Source organism: Schistocerca americana, chromosome X, assembly GCF_021461395.2.
Source record: "Schistocerca americana isolate TAMUIC-IGC-003095 chromosome X, iqSchAmer2.1, whole genome shotgun sequence".
Classification (NCBI taxonomy): domain Eukaryota; kingdom Metazoa; phylum Arthropoda; class Insecta; order Orthoptera; family Acrididae; genus Schistocerca; species Schistocerca americana.
In genome coordinates this window covers 883,097,081-883,124,746 of record NC_060130.1, presented here as the reverse complement: position 1 = coordinate 883,124,746, position 27,666 = coordinate 883,097,081, and the positions used below count along the sequence as shown (strand labels likewise).

At 38.1% G+C, this 27,666-nt stretch overlaps 1 protein-coding gene across 1 annotated transcript in view; it reads left to right on the top strand.

The window, feature by feature from the left end:
* Nucleotides 1-26,205, top strand: part of LOC124554870 (probable 28S ribosomal protein S6, mitochondrial) — a 52,296-nt gene extending 26,091 nt beyond the window's left edge. The window contains exon 5 of the mRNA XM_047128539.1: nucleotides 25,987-26,205. The gene's annotated coding sequence lies outside the window, so the exon portion shown is untranslated. The remainder of the gene's footprint in view (nucleotides 1-25,986) is intronic.
* Nucleotides 26,206-27,666: the final 1,461 nt, after the last annotated feature.

Sequence of the window (27,666 nt, the reverse complement as noted above, 5' to 3'; positions counted from 1 at the left end):
AAAGACTTTTCCAAAGGTATTTGTCTGGAGTGCATCCATGTATGGAAATGAAACATGTTCGATAAACACTTTAGACAAAAAGAGATAGAAGCTTTTGAAATGTGGTGCTGCAGAAGAATGTTGAAGATTAGATGGGTCAATCATGTATCTAAGGAGGTACTGAATGGAGTTGATGAGAAAAGAAATTTGTAGCACAACTTGACCAAAGGATGGGATTGGTTGATAGGACACATTCTGTGACATCAAGGGATCACCAGTTTAGAATTGGACAAAAGTTTGGGGAGTAAAAATCGTAGAGGGAGACCCAGTAAGCAGTTTAAGAAGGATGTATGTTGCAGTAGTTATTGGGGATGAAGAACCTCGGACAGTATAGGGTAGCATGGAGAGCTGCAACAAACCAGTATTCAGACTGAAGACAACAACAACAACAACTAAAAGATGGCAATAAAATCATAATCCAACATAACCTTTATAGATGGACTATCTGTGGTTGAGTGACCATGTACACTTAACGACACCAAAACTGGACACAGGAAATTATGGCCAGAGGTGAAGTCCTGTATGATACTGCCACAACAAAATGAAGCATGTCACATTTTCACTTTATAAATTATAGAACTGATCATATTTTAGAAGCATATCTTATAAGGTGAGGACATCAAGGATGTGCAAGTTGCTGGAATTCCAAAACTTGTCATCTGTTCAAATATAGTAAAATTAAAATGTTTCCAAGACTGTGAATTGCACAATTTATTTTGATATCAAGGTCACTAGTCATCTCCAAAGGTTAAAGTCACCTCATTTCAATTTCAGTTTATTTTGAGGCCACTCTAAAGAGGAAAAATCACTTGGAATATTATGGAAAACTGGTCCTGTCACTATTCTAGACCTGTATATTCTTTAAAAAAAAAACTGTAAACAGAATATAGTGTCACTGTCGAAAAATACTCTGCATAGCTACTGATGGTGGTCTTTTCAGTTAAATGGATAACATCATTAATTTCTGCTGATTGGGCTGCAGGTTCAACTCCCATTTTGATTCTCTGATTTTTCCTTATGACACGCATTCCTTTCTTTTGACAGTCCAGTGTCTCTGACATCTTCCACAATAATCTTCATCTCCTCTGCATAGAAGTTCTTTGCCTGGAAATTGAACCAGTTGACAATATCCATCTTGAGATCCTCATCATCTTCAAACAATTGTTCCAAGTGCAAGAAGAGCTAGTAATTGCTGGATGTGGGTCAGAACTGTAGAGTGGTTGTTTGAAAAGTCCCCAACATAAATGCCGGATCTTTACCGTTATAAGGACAGTGTGTGCACATTCATCAAGGAGAAGGCCTATCTCAGATGGCAGTTTCCCACGCCATCAATCTTTGATGGCACATCTCAACTTTGTGAGCACTTCGCAATACGTGTCAACAACTATTAACCCATGTTATATGAAATCAACCAAAGAAGTGTCCTTTTCATCCCAAAAACACTATCCATAATTTCTTGAGTAAGCGGATTACTTTAAGTGTTTTGGCTTTGGTGAAGCTGAATGGCACCACTCCATTGCCTGTTGTTTCAACTATGCAATGGTTTAGGATATCCATATATTGTTACCCACAACTGTGTGGAAAACAAATCATCTGCATCTTGTCAATAGTGTTCCAAAAACACCTGCCCTCGTGATATGCTTTGACCTTTGTGTCGGTTAAACATTTTTGGTACTAATCCTGCACGCAATTTGCAATATCTGAGGCAGTCCCTTGACAGTCTCGTAAACAGGAGTGTGTGCAACACAAGGATACTCATCAGGCAGAGCACCAATTGTGACCCATCAATCTAACTGCAGTATTTGGCTCACGTGTTGAATGATTTCATCGGTCTAGATACTGAACCTGTCAATCTGCTATTCATGATCCACATTTTTACCACCACTTTTTAAGTCTTAGTTCCATTGTCTTATCTTTTCTTCATTCATTATTGTAGACCTATAAAGTAGTCAGAACTTCGGATGAATTTGGTCTGTAGTTTCTTTTGCATGCAAAAATCAGATTGCCACCGGTATTTCACAACTTGTTTGAACAACAATTTTTGAAGCCATTGTTTTTTGCTTTCACCCTGTGTCAAATAACCATTGAATCTAAACAATGACTTCTGTGACATTGTAAACAGTTGGTAGAGAGCACTGCATTCATTCTACTTTGTTCCGGGGTGGCAGTATTTAAATATAAGCAGATAGCCCCTGCTTCTCAAATATGTCTCATTATGTGGAACACATTCCTTTTATACCATAATGTACACTTAATTTCCAACACTAGAGGCAATGGTAAGTTGGCTACAAATTGAGGAGGCTCATTTCTGTTGACAGCTTTTTGTAAAACTGGCAACAGTCTAGCAGTTCACTGGCAGCTATTTCTGCTGTTAGACAACCAATGTGAGGTGGCTCCAGTATATGGAAAAAATAATGAAATTATAATAAGAATAATATACTAACAATATATGAATTTCATTACATTTAAGCAAAAGGTTGATGGTTTCCAAAAGATGATATTCAGTTTATGCAACAGCAGCAATAATAACACAAAAGATTCTTTTCTATGATTTCGTTACTGAATTCCATTCGGTCGTTTTGCAGCTTGATTACAGAAAGAGAAAATATCTGACTTAAGTATATTGCTTCTGCAGCAATATTTGAAGTGACTATTACAGTACCCATCATATGTGGAGAAAACATTGTACCACATGGCTAACAGGATACTGCTGTTGCAGATACTCATTTTACTGCAATGGTGGTTAAGGCAGATAGCTCATAAACTGAGATTTAAAGTCAGTTGAAATGTGCATATGTGACCATCTTCCTAGAGTCAGAAATTTAAAATTTATAGGCTCAGTTTCAAATCTTATTTGTGAACTAGCTGAGAAATCCAGTGTTGTCCAGGTATTTATTTATAGTTGTGCTCAAGACTTCAAATGCATGGAATTTGTTTTTGATTTGTAAAGCTTCTTTGTATATGAAATTTGGAGTAGTATGAGTGGGGCCACGAACAAAGAAATTGTTTGCTTCACTGACAGAGGAGAGAGCTATGTAGAGCTGACCATGCGAACAGCAACTGGCTGACCCTAAGACCTGTGCCCACACCACACAGCATCTGGCCGTTTGCTTTGTTTAGGGTCATGGCATCATATAAGCTCACTGAGTGAAGGGTTTTGAGGAGCGAAAAATGCCTTATGCTCTCAACCAGAGTTATGTTGTGCCTCAATTTCAGAAGGAGTTTCCAAAGCAGTTTAAAGCCTGATGTTCTCGAGCCGCAGAAAGTCATGCCTCAGGGTCTTCATTGAGTTCTTGAGACCAAATAGTCCTCAGTCTTTTAGCTGTTCTGAGGCATTCAGAGAGACTTGACTGTTTTCTAGGCATTTTTTCGTAGCAATGAAAATGTAATGAGTAGGCACCCAAATCACAGAGCAAAGTTAATAAATTCATTTTTTCTAGCAAAAAATATAAATAAAACCTATCAAACAAAACAAAGCAGTGTCATCAAGTTTTTAATATATAAAGTGAAATCAGTAAATCCGTACATCCTAGACAAGTAAATTCAATATTTGTTTGTATTCATAAAGATTAGACTGCAGTGCTTAATTCTGCCACTGACGTAAACTTCGGAAAATACTTCTACCACTGTGGTAAATGTAAATGTCATGTGACTAGGGCCTCCCGTTGGGTAGACCGTTCGCCAGGTGCAAGTCTTTCGATTTGATGCCACTTTGGTGACTTGCGCATCGATGGGGATAAAATGATGATGATTAGGACAACACAACACCCAGTCCCTGAGCGGAGAAAATCTCCAACCCATCCGGGAATCGAACCCGGGCCCTGAGGATTGACAGTCTGTCACACTGACCACTCAGCTAACCGGGGCAGTAAAAAACCCTCTCTAAGAAAGATGTCAAATACAAATAAAACTACCAAAGAAAATAAGGCAATATCATTGAGTTTTTAATTCACAAAGCCAAATCAGTAAATCTATATATCCTAACAGAGTAAATTCTCTGTTAGCTTTTATTCATAAAGATCAGATTGCAGTGCTTAAGTCTGTCACTGACATAAACTTCCAACAATGCGTCTGTCACTAAGTTTAAAAAAAACTAACAGTGCCATCTATGATGTACTACTAAGCTGAGTCAACAATTTTATGTAAAATGTTAAATTATGATATCTTTTGTTTTTCTGTGATCTGATTTTGATGAAAGAAAGCCTATATGTTGCCCAAGCTATGCTCAAGTCACCTGTGAAAAACTCATGAAAATTTGTCCAGTACTTTCAGAAATTGGCGTGTTCAAATGGACAGATGTGATGGTTTTGGATAAAATTTTAAATTACAATATCTTTTTTTTTTTTCTGTGATCTGATTTTGATAGAAGTGCCCGAAGCTACATTCAAGTTACCCCACGAAAATTTGTATAGTTAATAGTTTTGGAAACAAGTGTGTTCAGACAGTTAGACATGACTGTTTTACTGTTTTACAGTTTTATTATTAGTACAGATTGTTAACAAACAAAATTTCAAATGAATTTGTCTGGGTAAATCAGGTTCGCTACAGGAAATGACAATTGGGTTTCTAAATTTTTGTGGGATGTTGCCATATCTTGACTACATTGACAGCAGTGAGAATGTCTTCCCATAGCCAACCTATTTTAATTGAGCAGATCCAGAAGTCTTGTGCTGCTAAGTATAGCCCATTGTTGTCCAGTCCTCAGAGATGAGGGATAGTCAAACATAAAAAAGAAAGAGTGTCAAAATAACAAAAGAGGCTAAAGCTGGCTAGACATAATGTTCAGATGCATTGATGGCAACCTACATCATAAATTAAGAGGTAGTGGTTTACCAAACTGAACAAGGCCTGTGGTTTCTATACAGCAACCCACAGCAGGCTCAGTTTATTCTTAATTTAGTTTCTGATAGTTTCACATTAATAATGTTTTGTAGATTATCAGAACATTTACATAGAATTATCAAGGAGGTGTAATTCTTAGAACTGACTGCTAACATACTCCATCTACAAGTGAAATTTCTGGGAACCAAAGTCTCCTCTATAGGAACCAACATGGGTTCCAAAAATGATCGAGTGAAACCCAAGTTGCTTTGTTCATCCAAGAGACCCAGAAAACAGTAGACACAGATATCCAGGTAGATGCCGTGTTCCTCAACTTCTGGAAGGCATTTAATACTGTTCCACACTGTTGCCAAATGAATAAAATACTAACTAATAGAACACATCATGTCATTCCGAATGGGAGAAGTCTTCAGACCTAAAAGCACTTTGGATGTGCTCTAAAGCAGTGTTATAGGACCACTGCTTTTCACAATATATATAAATGACCTAGTATATAATGTTGGAAGTTCCATGAGGCTTTTCACAGATGACACTCTTGTGTAAAAAGTCACGATGGTAGAAAATTGGTCCTCGACATCAACAAATGTAACATATTGTGAATACATAGACAGAAAGATCCTTTATTGTGTGATTACAAAACTGGAGAACAGTCACTGGAAGCAGTTACTTCCATTAAAAGCCTAGGAGAGTGCTACAGAGCAATTTGAAGTGGAAGTGACGATAAAATTAATCACACATAAGGTAGATGCCAGAATGAGAGTCACTGGAAAAATCCTCAGGAAATGTCCAGCAACAAAGGAAGTAGCTTACATAACTCTGGTTTGACCAATACTGCAATATTGCTCATCAGTATGCAACCCGTACCAGATTGGACTGATAGAGGAAACAGAGGAGACCCAAAGAAGGGCATCTGCAGTTTGTGGTCTAGCGGCTAGCGTTGCTGCCTCTGAATGACGGGGTCCCGGGTTCGATTCCCAGCTGGGTTGGGGATTTTCTCTGCCCAGGAACTGGGTCCTTGTGTTGTCCTCATCATTTCATCATCATCATCATCTTTCATGACAGTGGCTAGATCAGACTGTGTAAAAATTGGGACTTTGTACGGGGTCTGATGACCGCGCAGTTGAGCGCCCCAAAACCATTCATCATCATCATCATCATCATCATCATCATCATCATGACCATTACCACAATGAAAGAAGAGCAGTATGTTTCATTACATATTCATTTAGCAAGTGTGGAAACATCATGGAGATGCTCAGCCAACTTCAGTGGCAGATGCTGCAAGTGAGGCTTTCTGCATCACAGTATTGTCTGCTGTTAAAGTACTGAGAGCATACATTCTTAGAAGAGTCAGTCAGCATATTGCTGTCTCCTATGTATATATCGCGAAAAATCCATCAAGATAAAATTGGAGAGATTCAAGTCCACACGGAGGCATACCACCAATTTATCTTCCCACAAACTGTACGCAACAGGAACAGGAAAAGGGGGAAGTGACACTGGTACACAAAGTACCCTCAGCCACACATCTTAAGGAGGCTTGTGGAGTTTAGATGTAGATTTAGATTGGGAATGCTAATATTAATTTCAGTTAGTCCACTAATGACATACTGAATAAATTCCTAACTACTGTGAATGTTGAGTGTCCTGTGGATTTCATCAACTGTTGTGTCAATTTAACTGTTGAAATAATGCAGACAGATGAAAAGTTCTTCGTTTTTATAGTTTGAGGACTCTTCTTAGCTGCATGTTACTGGGTACAGTAACTAGTAGAATAGCTAAGTGCTATACTAAGTATTTTCCTACTGTAACATTCAATTTCCAGTATGATTCATAAGTCTTCTGGCTACCTCAATTCAGTATCTGCTAGGCATAGTCATAGGTATCTGCTTTTTGCAAAACCAAGTGTGTTTCTTTAATCTAAAATACGTATTTTTATCTGATTGTACATTGCTATACCTTGTGTCAACTCATTTGACTGCGAAGAGTGTGTAACACAATTGTTGAAAAATCATAACTGACAAACGCTTGAAAAAGAAAGGTCTCTTACAAACCATGCATAGAAAACTTCACCTACCATCTTTCAGAGTAGAAATTATGAATGTTCTGAAACTCCCCTAAGATATTATGCAGATGAAATTAAATAACTATCAGCTCGTACAGAAGTTTACAAGCAGGCATTCCTCCCATGCTCTATCTACGAATGAAACAGGAAGAAACCTTAATGTACGATACAATGAAAAGTACCTACTGCCATGTGCTTCAAAGCGATTGTGTGGAGTATAGATGAAGATTCATGTGTAAAAACTAGTTTGCTAAAATAAAGTCTTACGATAACATCAGTGACAAGAATTTTGATTTCCTTTGACAATTACAAACAAGGTGTGATAAAAATTACAAAAGCAATTAATAGGCTGATTTATATCACTTCTTTTCAGTAGATTAAGCAGTAAAAAATGTGGAAATTAGCTCATATCTGCAACAATTGATGTAATTACCTGTCTCTTTGTTTTTTTTTTTTTTTTTTTTTTATGTGCATTTTGATTGATTACTGTGTGGCATCAGATAATTTTTAATTAGGTTGAAATATACATTTTCTCCTGCCACCATGTTTCCTCACTGGCACAGATGATCTAAACTGGTACTCATATATGATGCAAAATTGCACTTGAACACAGTCTGTTTCAACATAAAAATTGCACAATATCTCACTGCATTGTGACATTTGCGGTAAGCTTCTTTCGCAGTTATTTACAATATAAGCTAATAATGGTTAATCTGTAATTCATTAGAATTTCAGGTAAAGTTGAATCTGACAACTGATTTTATACTTTAAGATCTCTCCTGCCATGCCCTGTATAAAAAGTTGTCACATTGGTGGTATTAGCAGCCACTAAGTTCTTGGATATTTCCACATGAGGTAACTTCCAGTTCTGGGAAAATACTGGTATACCACTTTTGAAATACTGGTATACCACTTCTTTAAGAACTCAATCATGCACCTCAAACGTTAATGATGTATTATCATTTCTATTGCATGTGTTCCACTCCACAGTCTTCATTCTGTTTATAGTATAGATTTTCCATAGACAATCACTCAACAATAAAGCAGGAATCAGAGGCATTTACTGTGATGCAAAGAGCATGACATTGTCGATGGATGTCCCAAACAGCTCTGGTGCATAACTTGTCTCAAGATGGATAGCTAGTAATTTCCTTTGTTGCAAAAATGTTTTTGGACAGAAGTGTTAGCATGCCGAAAAGTTAAGTAAATTATATCATTGCTTTAGTGAGATACTCCAAACAGATCTACTGCATCACAAAAACATTAAAGAATGAACAGTCTCAAAAACTGGGTTTGAAAGTTTAATACTACACTCCATTTACTGCTAGATCACTGACATACACAATAGCATACACTGAGGTGATAAAAGTCATGGGGTACACCCAAATATTGTGTTGGTCGTCCTTTTGCCCAATGTAGTGCAGCAACTCAACATGGCATGGACTCACAAAGTTACTGGAAATCCCCTGCAGTAATATTGAGCCATCCTGCCTTTGTAGCCAAAGTGCAGCTAGTGCAGGATTTTGTGCACAGAACTGATCCCTCGATGATGTCCCATAAATGTTTGATGGGATTTAAATCGGGTGATCTGGGTGGCCAAACCATTTTCTCAGATTGTTCAGAATTTTCTTCAAACCAATCGCAAACAGTTGTGGGCCGGTGACATGGCGCATTGTCATCCATAAAAATTCCATCGTTGTTTGGGAACATGAAGTCTCTGAATGGCTGCAAATGGTCTCCAAGTAGATGAAAATAACCATTTCCAGTCAATGTTTGGTTCGTTCCATGTAAACATAGCCAATTATGGAGCCACCACCAGCTTGCACAGTGTCTTGCTGACAAATTGGGTCCATAGCTTCATGGGGTCTGCACCACACTTGAACCCTGCCATCAGCTCGTACCAACTGCACTCGGGACTCATCTGACCAGGCTATGGCTTTCCAGTCATCTTGGGTCCAACAAATATGGTAATGAGCCCAGGAGAGGCACTGCAGGCGATGTGCTGTTAGCAAAGGCACTTGCATCAGTCTGCTGCCTTAGCTAAGGCAGTCTGCTGCCGTAGCCCATTAACGCCAAATTTGGCCGTGCTGCCCTAATGGATACATTCTTCGCGCATCCCACATTGATTTCTGTGTTTATTTCACACAGTGTGGCTCATCTGTTAACACTGACAGCTCTACACATATCTTGCTGCTCATGGTCGTGAAGTGAAGCCCATCGGCCACTGCGTTGTCTGTGGTGATAGGTAATGCATGAAATTTGGAAGTCTTGACACAGTCTTGATTCTGTGGATTTCAGACTATTGAAGTCTCTAACGATTTCCAAAATGGAATGTCCCATGAACCTAACTCCAACTACCATTCCACGTTCAGCGTCTGTTAAGTCTTGTCGCGTGGCTACAATCACATCGGAACCTTTTCATATGAATCACCTGAGTGCAAATGACTACTTCACCCTTTCATACCTTGTGTACGCGATACTACTGCCATCTGTATATGTGCACATCACTATCCCATGACTTTTGTCATGTCAGTGCACTGTTCAGATGTTAGAGAACTGTACAGACTGCTGCTGTCTGCAGCTTATGTGGAAGCAGGACTTAATTGTGAAAGTTAATTGTTGAATTACGTGATCACCTCTAGCAGCCGGTGGCCAGGATTTTGGATAAAACCTGTGTACATGGTTTCTGAGGCTAGTTGCAATGATGCTGTTTGATAGAAACCATTGAGGTTCACTTCCATTGGCTGTCATAATAAAATTGATTGGAACCTGGAAACTCAGTGTCAGTGTCTTCTGTCCTTAGCCCACTGATAAGGAATGGCTCTGGCTTCTGAAACATTTAAGAATAATAAAATGTTGGTGATCTGAGAATTCTTCATTACTGTTCACATGCCACTGTTTAATAATAATAATAATTATAATAATGGAGCAAAATTAACTTTAATAAAAAAAACTAGTAGTTTTAATTGAATATTTCAACCAGTCACAAGACACACCTTCAGAAGTAACGGATAACTTGAAGGAAAACCTCAGTACAATAATGTATAGTTTCCACAGGCGAGATATTACTATCAGAAGAGATTTTAACCATGTCAGTAATGTAAAGGAACTTGGGATGAAGTAAAAATTGATGAGACTCTACAGAAACATACACCTAGCAAAACAGTTAAGTAGATCCCCCATCCCACAGGTATACAAACAGTATTATGAAGATATACCATAAAATAATGCCTTTTGCACAAGCCATGTAAAGTAAAATGTAGAACTGCAGACAGATCTAAAAATGGCTACCAGAAGGGCAATGTCTAGTCTTCAGACTTCTATTGTCAAGTCTCTCACAAAACCATAAAGCATTTTTAAGTCTGACTATATTATAAAATCTAATATTTTAACACTTGTCCAAAACTGACACCAGATAAATATTAGTTGAAAACAGAATTCTGCTTCTGGTTAAACTTGACAGGGTCTTCAAGTCAGACAAATCCAAGTCAAATACTGTGTGTAATTTTCATTGACTGATAGAGAGGACGTGTTACCCTGACTGAAAGAAGTAATAATAATAATAATAATAATTCCTGTGGAGGCCCGGGAAAAGAATAGGCCTCCGGTATGTTCTGCCAGTCGTAAAAGGCGACGAAAAGAACAAACTACTAATAGGGCTAACCCCTCTTTTAGTGTGATTACTTGGTTCAGGACAGAACTAAAGAAGCCTCGGACAAGCACCGTCATGGTCGGGGACGACGCTTGAACCCTATGCCCGCCCACAATGGTAACGACACTGCTAGCCAACTGAAAAATGATTTAAATCCAAATAGAGGTGTTTTGCAGGATATGCTTCCTGCAACCACCCTAGAAGGAAAACAAAGACAGAGGATGAGATGGTCAGATGAAGTTAATCGACACCTCATGTTCTGTTATTACCAAGCAACAAACCTAGGAACCAACACAACTGGATACAGATCACAAGTATACACAACATTTATTACCAGATACCCGGAATTAAAATTTTTAACAGAACAACGACTAGCTGATCAGATCCGTGTAATAATAAAAAGTAACGGGATACCCCAGTCAGAATTAGAAAACATCAAACAAACAGTACAACAAATAGTGGAACAAAATAATGTGCAATTAGAAGAAGAAGAAAATACAGTAGTGGACTCAAACATCCCAGAGAAAACAAACACAGAACAAAATGCGTCAATTAAACAACCAGAGGAAAACAAAATCTTAAGACAGCCACCAGAACAAGCACAAATAGAACACGAAGTGACACTCATGTTCGATATAGAAGAAAATATTTCAGCTGACATATATAGAATACAAAGACACAAATACAGACATTAGACCATTCTTGCATAGACCATCAAATAACCCACAAGTCGAAACAACAATAAAAACTATCAACACAATCATACACAACAAAATAAATGAAAAAACAACTATGGAAGAGTTACAACTACTGGTTTATATAGGAGCACTCACTACACTAAATATACACACTAGGCAGAGATCAGAACCAACCAACACACAGAAGAAACCCACAAAACCAGCACGGCAACACAGGCTACAGATCAGAATAGAAAAACTGAGAAAAGACATCGGACAGCTAACACAATTTATAAGAAATGAAATGTCAGAAAAGAAACAAAAAAGGTTAGGTTAAACCTCACAACAAGAAGCGATTGAGCAATTAGACGAAAAGAAGCAGAAATTGCAAGCATTGGCCAAACGACTTAGAAGATACAAAAAAAGTGAAAATAGAAGGAAACAAAACCAAACATTCAACACAAACCAAAAGAGATTTTACCAAACAATAGATAACACACACATTAAAATAGACAATCCATCAAACATAACAGACATGGAACACTTCTGGAGCAACATATGGTCAAACCCGGTACAACATAACAGGCATGCACGGTGGATACAAGCAGAAACAGACTCATACAAGATGATACCACAAATGCCTGAAGTGATAATTTTGCAACATGAAGTCACCCGAGCAATTCATTCTACGCACAATTGGAAAGCCCCTGGAAATGATAAAATAGCAAATTTCTGGCTAAAGAAGTTCACCTCAACACATTCACATCGAACTAAATTATTTAACAGTTATGTTGCAGACCCATACACATTCCCTGATACACTTACACATGGAATAACCTATCTGAAACCTAAAGATCAAGCAAACACAGCAAACCCAGCTAAATATCGCCCCATAACATGCCTACCAACAATCTACAAAATATTAACTTCAGTCATTACACAGAAATTAATGACACATACAACACACAACAAAATTATAAATGAAGAACAAAAAGGCTGCTGCAAAGGAGCACGAGGATGTAAAGAGCAACTGGTAATAGATACAGAGGTGACATATCAAGCTAAAACTAAACAAAGGTCACTACACTACGCATACATTGATTACCAAAAAGCTTCTGATAGTGTACCCCACTCATGGTTACTACAGATATTGGAAATATACAAAGTAGATCCTAAATTGATACAGTTCCTAAACATAGTAATGAAAAACTGGAAAACCACACTTAATATCCAAACAAATTCAGATAATATCACGTCACAGCCAATACAGATTAAGCGTGGAATATACCAAGGAGACTCATTAAGGCCTTTCTGGTTCTGTCTTGTCTGAACCCACTATCCAACATGCTAAATAATACAAATTATGGCTATAATATTACTGGAACATACCCACACAAAATCACACATTTGCTATACATGGATGATCTAAAACTACTGGCAGCAACAAATCAACAACTCAACCAATTACTAAAGATAACAGAAGTATTCAGCAATGATATAAATATGGATTTTGGAACAGACAAATGTATGAAAAATAGCATAATCAAGGGAAAACACATTAAACAAGAAGATTACATATTGAATAACCACAGTGGCTCCATAGAAGTGATGGAAAAAACAGATGCCTATAAATAACTAGGATACAGACAAAAAATAGGAATAGATAATACAAATATTAAAGAAGAACTAAAAGAAAAATATAGACAAAGACTAACAAAAATACTGAAAACAGAATTGACAGCAAGAAACAAGACAAAAACTATAAATACTTATGCTATACCAATATTGACCTACTCATTTGGAGTAGTGAAATGGAGTAACACAGACCTAGAAGCACTCAATACACTTACACGTTCACAATGCCACAAATATAGAATACATCACATACATTCAGCAACAGATAGATTCACATTAAGCAGAAAGGAAGGAGGAAGGGGATTCATCGACATAAAAAACCTACATTATGGACAGGTAGACAATTTAAGAAAATTCTTTCTAGAACGAGCAGAAACTAGCAAAATACACAAAGCAATCACTCATATAAATACATCAGCTACACCACTGCAATTTCATAACCACTTCTACAACCCTTTAGATCACATAACATCAACAGATACGAAGAAAGTAAATTGGAAAAAGAAAACACTACATGGCAAGCACCCGTATCATCTAACACAGCCACACAGCGATCAAGACGCATCCAGCACATGGCTAAGAAAAGGCAGTATATACAGTGAGATGGAAGGATTCATGATTGCAATACAGGATCAAACAATAAACACCAGATATTACAGCAAGCATATTATTAAAGATCCCAATACCACAACAGATAAATGCAGACTTTGCAAACAACAAATAGAAACAGTAGATCACATCACAAGTGGATGTACAATACTAGCAAATACAGAATACCCCAGAAGACATGACAATGTAGCAAAAATAATACATCAACAACTTGCCATAAAACATAAACTAATAAAACAACACGTTCCCACATACAAGTATGCACCACAAAATGTACTGAAGAATGATGAATACAAATTATACTGGAACAGAACCATTATAACAGATAAAACAACACCACATAACAAACCTGACATCATACTCACCAATAAAAAGAAGAAATTAACACAACTAATCGAAATATCCAAATCCGATATAACAAACATACAGAAGAAAACAGTAGAAAAAATTGAAAAATACATCCAACTGGCTGAGGAAGTCAAGGACATGTGGCATCAGGATAAAGTTGACATTATACCGATTATACTATCAACTACAGGAGTCATACCACACAGTATCCACCAGTACATCAACGCAATACAGCTACATCCAAACGTATACATACAACTACAGAAATCCGTAATTATTGATATGTGTTCAATAACCCGAAAGTTCCTAAATACAATGTAACATATACCGTACAGTTAAAAGGAAGTCACACTTGATCAAGGTCTGCGTCACTTTCCATTTTTAACCAGACATAACGTCTGAGACAGGAAAAAGAAATAATAATAATTGTATAGAGACAACAGAACAAATCCACAGAACCAGCAGCCTGTTATCACTCACAACTATCTTTAAGTTCATACTGTACCAGATTTGTATGTGTTCTTAGCAGTTCGTACTGTACCAAATTTGTGTGTGTTATTAGCTTTGCCCTTAACTATGACTACCCACAAATCCATTGGGCAGAGACTGGAAACACTAAATACCACTCCCGTGGAACTACACCCTATATTGCTCAGCATTGTAATTGTACATGATGAACCCAACTTTACTAACAAAATTTTGTAAGTTCTTAAGGGATATTTTCTGAGCATTTTCTCATAAGGGATCCACAATGTTTGATAGCTCATTACTGAGTAATAATGTAATTATGATGTATTTTGTTTGTCACCCCATTTACTTTTGTTTCTGCAGAAATAACTTCATAACATTAAAAAAGCCTACAGTATGAATTCACTAAAATATACAATACAAAACTCAAGTTTCTCATAGGCATCTACATGAAGATGCAAAAACTTTAAAATTTGGTTGCCATCACTGTAGGAACAGCTGAGCATAGTATCTGCGTGCACTCTTTTATTTTGTTCAGTGAACCCATTCACAAAATTCAGTAAACATATCCCTGCTGCTGTGAATCACTGTTCACGTATAACTAACACTGCCAGAAAAACAAACCTGAGACAGAACCAGACAGAGCCAAATGCAGACTGAGAGTAAAGAGTAAAGTGGGCATTAGTGTCATCATGGAGGTCTCCAGTGCCATATTTTAGATGGCCATCTTTCCTTGGGCATCCTTATAAGATGTCCATACCATGTTAACCATTTATTTTCACTTGTCTCTACAATATCCGTTGTAACTCTGATCTGTTCTGGTAACACTTCATTTCTTATTTTGCCACTTCTTGTTACACTATGTGAGCAGAAGTATCCGGACACCTGTCTGAAAATGACTTAAAAGTTCATGGTGCCCTCCATCGGTAATTCTGGATCTCAATATGCTGTTGACCCACCCTTAGCCTTGATGACAGCTTCCACTGTCACAGGCATACATTCAATCAGGTGCTGGAAGGTTTCTTGGGGAATGACAGCCCATTCTTCATGGAATTCTGCACTGAGGAGAGGGTGTCAATGTTGGTCAGTGAGGCTTGGCACAAAGTCGGCATTCCAAAACATCCCAAAGGTGTTCAATAGGATTCAGGTCTGGACTCTTTGCAGGCCAGTCCATTACAGGGATGTTATGGTCGTGTAACCACTCCCCCACAGGCCGTGCATTATGAACAGGTACTCGATCGTGTTGAAAGGTGCAATTGCCATCCTCGAATTGCTCTTCAACAGTGGGAAGCAAGAAGGTACTTACAACATCAATGTAGGCCTGTGCTGTGATAGTGCCACACAAAACAACAAGGGGTGGAAGCCCGCTCCATGGAAAATGCAACTACATCATAACACCACTGCCTCCAAATTTTACTGTTGGCACTACACACACTGGCAGATGACATTCGCCGAGCATTCGCCAAACCCACACCCTGCTGTCAGATCGCCACATTGTGTACTGTCATTTGTCACTCCACACAATGCTTTTCCACTGTTCAGTCATCCAATGTTTACGCTCCTTACGCCAAGTGAGGTGTTGTTTGGCATTTGCCAGTATGATGTGTGCCTTATGAGCAGCCACTCAACCATGAAATCCAAGTTTTCTCATCTCCTGCCTAACTGTCATAGGATCCTGATGCAGTTCGAAATTCCTGTGTGAATGGTCTGGATAGATGTCTGCCTATTACACATTGTGACCGCCTTCAACTGTCGGCGGTCTCTGTCAGTCAACAGATGATGTCAGCCTGTACGCTTTTGTGCTGTACATGTCCCTTCTCATTTCCACTTCACTATCACATTGGAAACGACCTAGGGATGCTTAGGGGTGTGGAAATCTCACATACAGATGTATGACACAAGTGACACCCAATCACGCGTGACGACGTTCGAAGTCTGTGAGTTCCGCGGAGTGCCCCATTCTGCTCTCTCATTAAGTCTAATGACTACTGACATCACTGATATGGAGTACCTGGCAGTAGGTGGCAGCACAATGCACCTAATATGAAAAACGTATGTTTTTGTGTGTGTCCGGATACTTTTGATCACATAGTGTACTTCACAACTTCATCACCAAAACTCCACTTCCATTTCTTGTAATTTCTTCTCATTTATCCTGGAAACTTTCCACAGTTGAGCACCATAGAAAGCAATGTTCTCAACTATAGTTTTGTATATCCCGCTTTTCGAATTATTTGGTGTTGTTTGATTCCAAATAATAGAGTTTAGCAGCTTAATTCACACCTTTCCCTTTCCTATTCTATGCTTTATTTCTTTATTGATTCCACCTTTATCCAAAATGATTGTCCATAATTATTTATATGATTGACTACACTTTACTGTGGATCCATCATCCATAACAAGATCCCTTCCTGTACCTCCGACAACGAAGTATTCTGTCTTTGTAAAGTTAATTTTCATGCCCCACTGCTCATATTCTTCTTTAAGCTTTCTTAACACGTATGACACATCCTCATCTTCCTTAGCAAAAGTGACATGATTGTCGGCAAAATATGGGGAGAAAAGGATGTCATCACCTACTCAATTCCCATGTTTTTGCACTTTCTTATCCAATTTTCAAAAATACAGGGAGTACATAAAGACCGGGAACACTTTCAATTATTTATTGCACAAGAACCAAACATTATACGTATAGCATACATATGTCATTTTGAAAAGAAACCCTGAAAGGTTTTTTTTTCATGTATACTGCCACAGACTAGTTTGGTAATTTGCCAATAATGAGCGACTACACCATAACACCACTGCCTCCAAATTTTACTGTTGGCGGAAACATGGCGAGTTCAGGTGTGGATCGAGCTTTCTGTGTGTTGGAGTTCGACAAAAAAAAGTATACTACAGCTGTTCATCAGATATTGAGAACCAAGTACGGTAAGAAGCCACCAACAAGGAAGGCCATTTACCACTGGCACAACAAATTCATTACGTCAGGTTGCTTGTGCCTGGCAAAGAGAAGTGGACGTCCCAGTCTGAGTGAAGTGAATGTGGAGGGACATTCATAAGGAGTCCAAAGAAATCGGTGTGTTGTGCATCCTGTGAACTCGAAATGGTTCCAACGACAGTGTGAAAGTCCTGCATGTGAAGTTCGTGGGTACCTGAACACGGAGCTGCCGCATCGATGGATCGGCCGTGCTACAGAAGGGGACAGCTGTTACACGAAATGGTCTCCCCGATCACCAGATCTCACTCTGTGTGACTTTTTTCTGTGGGGACACATTAAAGATCTGGTGTATGTACTGCCTCTACCACATGATGTAGCAGAGCTCCAGGAGAGAATACAGGAAGCGACTGTCACTGTCGACGATGCCATGCCGGCATGGCTATGGCAAGAATTCGGTTACCTTATTGACGTGTGCCGAATCACTCATGGTTTGCATATCGAATGTTTGTAAAAAAAACTTTCAGAGTTTCTTTTCAAAATGCAATATGTATGACATCTGTACAATGTTTAATTCTTGTGCAAAAAATAATTGAAAGTGTTCCTGGACTTTATGTACACCCTGTATTTTAAAGAGGATAGGCACTAAGCAGCATCTCTTGCTAACCTTAAGTTTCTGTGAGAGTAACTTCCCAACTTTAACACAACAAGTAAGCTTTCTAAAGCATTGTACATAAGATTTATGAATGTTCTGGTTGTTCCTTGCTTCCCACATTCTACAAAGTGGTACATTGTTGTAGGCCTTCTGCAAGTCTGTAAAAACCATCTCTCTCCAAGTCACGGGCCAGTTGCTCGCCAGTCACCTGTCTAATGGCGCAGATATTATTGATACAAAACCTTCATGCCTGAAAGCCACTCTTTTCTTCTACTTCCTCAGTTTCTTTCTTACTTCTAGTTTAAAGGGTATTACCATATAGAGTCTGTATAGAATTGAGAACTGTGATGCCTCAGTAAAGCAATCATTGATGCTTCCCTTTTTAAATACATTTGTGATGAACCCTTCTTTAAACTTGATAGGGATTTCCTCTCCACTAAGACAGAGATTAAATAGTTTTGCAAGATGTTCAAACAACATGTTCGGCCTAGTCTTCAATAACTCCATATATACAGCTCCAGAACCTGGTGCTTTGTCATTTTTGAATTGTTTAACTGTATCCTGTACTTCCAGTGTTGTTATCTCCTGGATTTCTGTGTCATGTACAATGCCCGCAAAGGGGCATATATCATGAAATTTGGATCAATCTTCTTAAACAGTTCTTTGTAGTATGTCTTCCCTCTATCTATACTCATCAGCTGTAAGTTTATACTACTTCTGTCCTTTATTCATAGCTGTCTTATCATCTTCTTTACTTATTTGTACTTTTAACTTCCTGTGCAGTTATTAATTTCTATACATTTAAAGTCCCACACAGCATTTTTTTGTCTGATTACTGCTTTCTTTGCCCCTCATGTCAGTGTTACATACCTGCTTCTATAATCAGTCTTATTGCTTGTAAGCCATCTGTTATAGGCCTCCATATACTCCTTCACTTTTGCAGCGGTACAATCATCCCACCAATCATTTCAAATTTGCCAGACATGTTCTCAGGTAATCCAAGACTTTCAAAGGCAGCATCATGAGTAGCTCTCACAATTGTCTTACACACTACTTCCACTGTTGTATCATCAGTCTGATGTAGCTTCTCATTCAATCTCAGCTTTTATAAGAAGACAATTGAAGGATCCTGCAGTAAATTTAAATTATACTGTGGTTGGTCCAGTTTCTCTCTATTCTCGTTCGTTATTTGATTTACCAGTTATTCTTCAGCATCTTTCTGTAGCACCACATTTCAAAAGCTTCTGTTCTCTTGTCTGAAATGTTGATTGTCCACAATTCTCTTCAGTGCAAGGCTATCCTCCAGACAAATACTTTCAGAAAAGACTGAGTGAAGTGGCACAATGGTTAGCACACACAACTTGCATTTAGGAGGATGATGGTTCAAATCTGTTTCCAGCCATTCAGATTTAGGTTTTCGGTGATTTCCCCAAATTGCCCCAAGTAAATGCCAACATGGTTCCTTTGAAATGGCATGGCCAATTTCTTTCCCAGTGACCTTGACCTTGACAGTGTGTTAAACTCTAATCTTTCCTCCTTTCTTCCTTCAGAAAAGACTTCCAAACACTTAGACTTAAGACCTGAGTTTCTCCTGGCGTATACAACTTTCAAATAACTTCCGGGAATTCAGCCAGGTAACACTTTCAGCGACTGAAAGTGTTACCTGGCTGAATTCCCGGAAGTTATTTGAAACTTAGATTCAAGTTCGATGGTAGCAAATTTCATGAAACATATTTTTAGGAAATGTCAGTGGTCATAAAAATGATTAAAAACATAACACAGTCTATACTACATAAAACATTTTATTTTATAAAAAGGGTGACCAGTTTCAACTAATATCTGACCATACTCAAACCGTTACATACTCCATACTGACTGCTGGAGCTGGTGGTGTGGAACACTAACTGCTCTTGTCTAGTGTGAAGAACAACTGCTCTGTTTTTAAAATAAAATATTTTATGAGTCTAGACTGTTTCTATTTTATTTTTAATAACAGATTTCTCTTTCTCAGAAATGCTCTTCTTGCTATTGCCAGTCTGCATTTTATATTCTCCCTACCTTGGCCATCATCAGTTATGTTGCTGCCCGTAGTAGAATCTAGAACATTTTCTGAAGTAATATCTTAGGAACTGTATTGTGCCCGATGACCTCTTTTATTGCACATGAATAGATTCCAAGAGCTCTTATTACTTATTTTGATTAGATGCTGTGGTGAGTCAGTCTATTGTGACCGCTGCGCAACGGGAGAGTGAATGCCACCTGTTGGTGTTTCGAGCACATAACGTGGTAAGAAAATTATGTAAGTGGAGCAGAGATGAATGGGCAATCTTTGTTGTGATGATATGGTGACAAATGGTGAAATCCTCTGACATAAGCGACTTTGACAAAGACTAAATTTTTATGGCCCAACAGCTTGGAATGAGCATCTCGGTAATGGCAAAGCTTGTCAGCTGTTAGTTTGCTACTGTTGTGAACGTGCACAGGAAGTTGTTGATAGTGAAACTACAATTACGTAACGAGATGTTGGTCGTCCACACCTCATCACAGGATGTGCAGGCCTCTGACCACCTCGTTCTGTGCTGAGGCATGGAGATCAGGGGCTTGCCCACTCTGTAAAACAGGGTATATGGTGCTCTGTTGCAAATCTGAAGACAGAATACAATGCTGGTGCAAGCGCAAATGTTTTAGAGCACACGAGCACACCATTCAGTGCACATTCTTGAACATGGGGCTCCACAGCAGATGACCCCCCTACATTTTCCCATGTTGACCCATTGGTATTGCCAGTTAGGGTTACAGTAGGCATGAGAGCATCAAGATGAGACCATGAATCAGTGGAAATGTGTCGCTTGATAAGATGAATTACATTATTGTTTCTCCAGGTTGACAGTTGTGTATGGATACACTGTCATCTGTGTGAATGAGTGCTCGCAATATACAGAGCCATGTATAGAGGCCAAAGGTGGCAATATTACACTATGGGGGACATTCATTTGGGCTCCCATGGAACCTGCAGTACTAATTGGTTTCATCATGAAGGCTGTAGACTATGTAGACATTATTGTGGACCATCTACACCCCTTCATGCATGATGTCTTCTCCAATGGCAATGACGTCTTCCATCAGTATAATTGTTGACATCACAAGGCCAGAATTATGCTACATTGGTTTGAGGAGCAAGATAGTGAACACGCATTTAGGTTTTGTCCACCAATTTCACCTGACTTGAACCCTATGGAACATATCCCGGATACTATCAAGTGCCAGATCCTTGTCCACAAACCACTGGTCTGTAATTTACTGGAATTGCATGATGTGTGTAGACATCAAGTGCTGCATACCTCCAAAAACCTACCAAGGACTTTTCAAATCCATACCATGCATAATCACTGCTGTATTGCATCCAAAAGTAGATCAACATGCTATTAAGCAAGTGGTCAGAATGTTTTGGCTCATCGTTGCATTTGGAAGTGCCATCTAAACATCCCCCCTACAAAACCCCTTCCCCCACCCCACCCCCACCCCACCCCGAAAAGATCAATCTATTGCAGAAATTGACTCGAGCTCTAAATGGCAAAGAATGTAAATTTATCTTTATCATAGAACATGAAACAACATTATTTATGAGTTGCAAGTGCTCATGTACCTGCATGTGCAAATTATGTGACACTGGTACTCATGACAGTATACATTTAATGATCTGATGATGTCAGCAAGCTGAAACTGGTCATTGTAGACTCTATAATAATGTGCAATCAAGATGAACATTTATGAATAATTCATATTACGCCATGATGGCAGGTGGTGCACGTAGCAGGGATTGTGGATCCACGATACCTGCTCCATTCACCAACGCAGGCCATAATGGTGTAACATGGTCTGAAGATGGTCACATTTGGATCAAAACCAGTTACCATCGCCAGTAAATAATTTATGAATAAAGTGCCAAACATGATTGTGGCCTCATTTATAAACTTCATGTCTTCAATTGATAAATTTCATGTGTGTGCTAATAATCTGTGCTGGTCAACACTTAGAAGGAGCATACCAAAACCTGTTTAAGATGTGTTAATATCATTCTGCCCCCTTATGTTTCTGTCATGTAGAGACTAGTTTACAAAAAGTCAGTCTTTCCATCCCCCACTTAGGAATGGGACAAAAAGAAACCTGAATACACATACAATAAAAAGTACTCTATGGTATGCATAGTACAGTGATTTTCAAGCTTTATATGTTGAGCAATGCAGTAATGTGGTGCATACTTCATATGCATATGTGCATTGCCGGGTCTGTATGTATCAGTTTAGGGATTTGCATAAAATCTCTACATGTTTTCAAACCAGATTTCCAAAGACTTTGTGTTTATAAAACTAACTAAAATTGCGGAAGTGATACTGTTCTTTGTGTCACTAAACTTTTCCTCTCACTGTTCATTTTGTTCACTCCAACTTAAATTCATAAAAAGGATTTATTAAAAAATCCTTCTCCTCTAGATTGTATTATTAATCTCTTACAATAATATATTATTATCTGCAACAGACTGTAATATTTGCACTATAATCCTCATAGACAATTTTCATTTTCAGAATTTGATACTTTAGTATCCGGTGTGATTCAGATACCCCACCTGGCCTGAGTATCGATAGGAAGAACATGTCAGATATACTTGGGCTCCAGAAAGCAGCCATGAATTTCACCCACGTGAATGGCAAGCATGTAAGATGCTGCCACCCTCTGACAAGTGTTAACCAGCACACACTGCAGCCTGGCTATTGCTGACCTGTCTCTCACTTAGTCACTGAAACCTATAGTCATGTGCCATGGGATAGTAGACTTTTGACCTTGGCTGATATACATTCATGATTTGGATTGCTCTCTGGATTGTTGTATACACTTAAGAGAACTTTGCTACACTCTGGACGTACTTCGCGATCTCTGCTGTCATTTGTTTCTGGAACAGTCATTTTTGTTGTGACGACCTCCATGTTACCATCAGTGTGTTATCTTAAACTGTGTTGTACTTGCAGAGAGTAGGACAGAAGAGATACCTGATTTTGTTTTGTTACGTTTGGTAATCGTTAGCTACCTGATTCGTTGTGAACTTATCTTTTCTTTGAATATTGACAAGTGATTTCCAGATGTACTAAACAGCTCAGTGGTCAAGGAACCTACTGGGATATTTGATTTGGACATGTGTAAAGTTTCCCCCTCCGCCCCTCCCCCGTACAGCTGATTAGCCACATGATATGTTTGGTGAAAGAGCTCAGTTTGTGCTCCAGTGTTAGGGTTTTTTCTTTGACTTTGTCTTGCAGTGTTCCATAGTACGATCTTGCTGTAATGGTTAATAAATTGTTGTTGTAATAATGAATACTTTGAGGATGTATTAATAATTTTCTCTTTCAGCATAATATTTACTTGACTTACTAGCAAATTTTCACTAGTTATCACCCAGTTTGTTTCTGTGTCTATTCACTGCTGTTTGGGCAGTTGGTGAGTGTGATGCCAACCGCACACACAGCTGTTTTTTTACTCTGGGAATAGTGCTCTTATTCATTTGAAGTACTTGTAATTGACAGTGCCATACACTTTTCCTCATTGGTCTTTCACAAAAGCATGAAGAGTTTTTCAGTAACATCCAGCATTATTGGTGAGTAGGACAATTGAGGTGCACTGCATCAGCCATCACTGACAAGGGTCCTTTTCTGCGTAATAAATTGCTGGATAAATTGCTTAAATTTTTTATGCAAAAGTCATTTTGTTTGCTTACCTGATGTTGCCTGAACAAGTCTTGTTTTGAGACTTCCTGGCAGATTAAAACTGTGTGCCGGACCGAGACTCGAACTCGGGACCTTTGCCTTACGCGGGCAAGTGCTCTACTGACTGAGCTACCCAAGCATGACTTACACCCCGTCCTCACAGCTTTAATTCCGCCAGTACCTCATCTCCTACCTTCCAAACTTGACAGAAGCTCTCCTGCGAACCTTGCAGAACTAGCACTCCTGGAAGAAAGGATATTGCGGAGACATGGCTTAGCCACAGCCTGGGGATGTTTCTAGAATGAAATTTTCACTCTACAGTGCAGTGTGCACTGATATGAAACTTCCTGGCAGATTAAAACTGTGTGCCGGACCGAGACTCGAACTCGGGACCTTTGCCTTTCGCGGGCAAGTGCTCTACCGACTGAGCTACCCAAGCACGACTCACGCCCCATCCTCACAGCTTTAATTCCACCAGTACCTCGTCTCCTAACTTCCAAACTTCACAGAAGCTTTTCTGGGAAGAGGAGAGTTTCTGTGAAGTTTGGAAGGTAGGAGACGAGGTACTGGTGGAATTAAAGCTGTGAGGACGGGGCCTGAGTCGTGCTTGGGTAGCTCAGTCGGTAGAGCACTTGCCCGCGAAAGGCAAGGTTCCGAGTTTGAGTCTTGGTCCAGCACACAGTTTTAATGTGCCAGGAAGTTTCATATCAGCGTACACTCCGCTGTAGAATGAAAATTTCATTCTAAGTCTTGTTTTCCTGACAGTGTTCCTCATACCTAAATTTCTGGCACTGTATGATGAAATTCTGTGAGTGTGACTTAATTTACTGTCAGTGGCACAAAATTTGAAATAAATGGCTGTTTTGAGCCTCTAAGTCCAACAAGAGACATGAACAAGCCCAGTTCTGCATCATATAAATGCAGAGATAATGAAATATGGAATAAGAGTCATAATTATGTTCAGGAATTTACATGGTCATGTAATTGTGGAATTCTGTAATGTCATAAAGCTGGTAACCATAATTCAAAATAGGGTTTATGGTACTGAAAGTTGTCATTTATGTATTCTCTGTTTTTTTAATTAAAGCTCTTATAAGTGCTATTCCAAATATTCTTATACGGTATATTATGTCTCTAAATGCTTCTATATCAGCACATCTCCCCATGTTTTTCTCATCTATGTTATTATCGTGCCTAGAGGAAAAAATACCCCTTGTGAGCCGAGAAAAACTACACATATCAGAAGTTCATTATTTGTCTATTTCTGCTGTTATTTTTATTTTTCGGCCTTTCCTTTCCTTTCCTTTCCTTTGTGCAAAACAAACCAGAATTTTCAATAGTTCCTTATCCAAATAAATTTTTCCCTCTCATGTCAAATATGTTTGATTTTGGTGTTGCTGTGTCATTATATTTCAAAAAATGTGCATGCTGGTGTAGCTGGCAAAGTATACCAGGCGTTAAGTTTACTTAAGGTGGACCTCTTTAGTCTTTTAGGAAAACTGTACTTATGTAAATACATAAAGCAGAATATTTTATGGTCTTTATTTACATTTTTATTTTAGCATATGTTGTGTTTTAAGTGTTGGGCAAGGAAATTTTATACATTAGTTAGTTAAATATCATAAGTGGGTAAATGATTTATGTGACCTCATCTCTGTTTTTATAGCACATAGTAAATACTAGCAAATAATCCTTCTACAACCACACAATAATACTAGCAGATTCCCTACTATTTTTCTATGTTGTATGTAGCTTTAGACAGCAACTCAAAGTAAAATAGGCATGAAGTGAATTGTTGCTCTTAATGCCACATTGTATTAGCCTTCATATTGTTGGGAGGTGTTTCTAGAAATGACCAGAGATCAAACTTTAAAGTTCTGTGGACAGGCATTTACCCTCTGGATCCCCAAGTGAGACAGCAAGTAGGATTGTGTACCGTATGTGAGTTTATCACTATTTGAGATAAACTGAAATAGTAGCTCTTGCACAGTGAACATGGTTTTATAAATACAAGTGTGTGTGGGGCCATGTTTATTATTTTCAGTATTACATTATATAGTCTTCCTAGTTCCATGAATGTTTTATGTTCTCTGTAGCTTTTCAATGTTTAAACTATTATTTGACATATTTGTCTTCTGTTTCATTGTTATATTTTACAAATGATAAGAGAAACATTTATGCCTCTCAACATCTCAGGTTTTTGATAGTTGACCTGTTTTGCTGCATTGCATTTAGAATTTTTAGTACTTTGTATGCTTTTTACGTAAATTTTTTTAATCTTTATGGTTCATTTCTGTTGTAGGGAAGAAACATGAGAATTTAGCAGCAGTTCTATGATATATTTCCACTGTTTTGTCATTGGACATCAGCTTTTAAGAAAAAGAAAAAAATCTAATTCCAAAAATATTAGTGGTTTTGGACAATGCTCACATTGTAAAGTGTCACATTTAGAAGTCATCAACTGATAATTTTTGTCAAAACTGATGTGCTTTCAGGCAATGAAATGACATATTGTCCAGTACATTATTTTGTTTTATTTTCATTTGTTAATTAGGTATAACTGTAATTTGAACTTGAGTTTGTTTGGTAGAGCCACCATCACTTGAAAGTCATGTAATTTATGTAACATGCAGAAATAGTGAGAAATTTAAAATTAAGTATACACTCAAAATATTCCAAAGAAAAATGGTGTCGTACTTGTAGCAGGAAGTACAAGAAAAGCTCTAATTAAAACTTGTTTATTAATTGTTGGATTCTACTTAAATTTAATGTGCACTGTTTGGTTGTAATTACCTAAATACTTCTGGAAACAGTTTACCTTACTTAATTTGTTGTGTCACACTGATTAAATTTCAATAATAAGTTGTACAAGTGACTTAGGAGTCTGTATGGTGAAATATGTTGAGTGATACTATTTTCAATTATTCAGAAATTTATATGAATATCACTGCTTGTGAACAAGATATTAAATTAATCAAGAAGAGTCTGTTGAAAATAATGTTTAGTGTTAAGTGCAAGAGGTGGTCATACCACCATACTGTAAGTTAATTTGCTTTTTGTTTCAGTAAATATTTGAATGTTCATAGCATATCTTTTCTGAACATGTTAGAATGAAGGTTCAGAGGAATAGTTATGAGATTCAGATTTTAGTAGGGGCAGGAGTTTTATTTGCTTTTTGAGTCTTACCTGATAGACAGTCCTGCAATGCAAAATCCGGCATTTGAGTTTCCCAGAGCCTTGTCAGATAGAGTTGCTTACTTTGAGTCTTGCACCTGATGTGTTGGGATTTCCTAATCTGCATAAAGTGGTATGTAGGGGAGTTACACAGGACATACTTAAGTTGTGCCTACTACATTCATTTGGGGTTACGGAATTTCCCTTGACTCTCTATTTGCTTTAGATAGTCTCCCAGGCCAGGTACCATGCTACAAGAAGTCATGGCACCAGGCAGCTCTTTCAGAGAAGTACTATTGGGGGGATGACCAATATGAGTGTTTGCATTCTCCTCTAGATGTTGTGTTTGATGGAAAAGGTGGACTAGGCAGGATTAATTAAAGCTAAAAAATGTCCTTTGTCAATCTTGTTTCCACTACATGTAATAAGTGCATTCAAAATATTAAAAAGATACAAGGGGAAACCAATCAAAAGTGATCATAGAAGTTTACATCAATGGTACACACCTGACCTCCAAAAAAATTAAGAACACGTCATTAATCTTTATAACAGATCAAAGAACAGTGAAGAAGATGTACTTCAGTACTTTCAACTATAGAAGAGGTACAGATCAGAAATTATAAAACAGAGACAGATGGAAAATGATAATTGTATGCAGCAATCACAAAACAAATGCAAGGCTGCTTGGAACATTATCAAATCATCTTGGTAATACTAACAGAACTGCATATGATATGACCAGTATCACACCCGATGAAATGAATAACTTCTTTATTAATTCTGGTAACAAAGAACACCCAGCTCTTAA